Raw genomic sequence first — 1,711 nt, 5'->3', positions numbered from 1 at the left:
TTTTTTTTTTTTTTTTTGCAAGACATTTAGAATGCTTTAATCTTTCCAGGTAACACAATTTGTATTAGTAACTGACACTGTAATTTTAGCATCTCACATAGCTAGTCAGTAAGGGTTTATTTTTTCAAGGGTAGAAGTGGGAACAGGAGGACAAGAAACGCAAGAATGTCTGGTTTCACACTTGCATTAAAAACTCAAAAATCGAAACTATTTTCTTCCTTGGAGCAAAACTGTGGCACAAATGTAAATGTTTTAGTTTTAATCCCATGACTCATCATCTATCAGAGTGGGAGTTTGTGAAGAAAACTCTTCTATGTTCAAAATGCTCTTGCCATGATAATTCTTTTGACTATCAACTGATGAAAACACATTTCTTCTTGTACTATTTCTGAAGCCAGGAATATATGTGCTAGAAGCAATTTCTTCCAGCCACACAGGAGCACCCTGTTGAACATCCAACAGTTCACTAGAAGCTGTGCTAAATGGTTATCTGATTCAGCATCGAGAAAGAAAATAGCTCCGCCAATGTTCCCACAATGCTCAGTAGACTGAATTCAAGGAACACACAGAAGGAATGTAAAAATTGGTAATATATTGAACATTTTCAATATCCAGCTGTCTAGCAGCTATTGAAGAAGCTATAAGAGCTGGGCACCGTATGCAGTGAAAATACCCAAGATCTCTCTCTCTCTCTTTCTCTCATATACTTGAGATCACCATCAATGCTTGTAGTTGTCATTTTTTCTAGACAAAGAAAAATTGCAGTAAAATATGCTTTTGTTTTAAAGTTTCAACAAAGATGATAGTTTTTATCATCTGTATTTTGCAGAATTTCTACAGGTTTTTCTCATTTTGAATACTAGCTAACTTAATGGTCTGCTGAACATCTCTATGTACTCCACCCACCTGTCCAACAGCAACAAACAAACAACTCAGCCTTTAAAATGCCCCAGCCAAACTTCGAATTTCCTGTGGGAAAAAAACGACACTGAGTATAATTGTTTTTTTTTGTTTGTTTTTTATTTTTTTAAATATATCTTTATTGATTTCAGAGAGAGGAAAGGAGATGGAGAGAGGGAGCTAGAAACATCAATGATGAGAGAGTCATTGATCAGCTGCAGCCCGCAACCCAGGCATGTGCCCTGACCAGGAATCAAACCCTGATCACCTGGATCCTAGGTCGATGCTCAACCACTGAGCCATGCCCGGCCAGGCTGAGTATAATTGTTTGATGTTCTCTTGATTACAATCCTAAGCAGGAGGTTAGCTTTTTCGTTTCTGGCCCAAAATCCATAGCCAGCATGCAACCAGCTTCATCTAAAATTTAAGATTTGAGTTACCTGAGACCAATTTTTCTTTATCTATGATGTCCATGAGTCTTCCAGGAGTAGCACATAGTACATTATAGCCTTGCAATGTCTGAATGAGAAAGGAAGGGAAGACCATTCTTGGTACAGATGCTTTGTTAGGCAACTGATGTACTTCTTTGGGTTTGTCCTTACACAGTCTTAGAGAGAGTGATTATTGTTTTCTCTTTCCATACAATGAAATGGAGGTTCAGAGAGGTTAGATAATTTATCTTATAAGTGGCAGAGGTAAGAATTCAAGTAAACGCTGTCTAATTTCAAAGTTCACATTCCTTCCATTACACTACTTCATCCCTTTATTCTCCAAAATTGTCTGGAACTTCATTGGCTTGACACAAATGTTT

At 37.3% G+C, this 1,711-nt stretch overlaps 1 pseudogene; it reads right to left on the bottom strand.

Moving 5' to 3' along the window:
• Nucleotides 1-258: 258 nt before the first annotated feature.
• Nucleotides 259-1,446, bottom strand: LOC107546485 (putative ATP-dependent RNA helicase DDX4 pseudogene; annotated as a pseudogene).
• Nucleotides 1,447-1,711: the final 265 nt, after the last annotated feature.

Source organism: Miniopterus natalensis, chromosome 3, assembly GCF_054644295.1.
Source record: "Miniopterus natalensis isolate mMinNat1 chromosome 3, mMinNat1.hap1, whole genome shotgun sequence".
Taxonomy (NCBI): domain Eukaryota; kingdom Metazoa; phylum Chordata; class Mammalia; order Chiroptera; family Miniopteridae; genus Miniopterus; species Miniopterus natalensis.
This window is presented reverse-complemented; position numbering and strand designations above follow the sequence as displayed.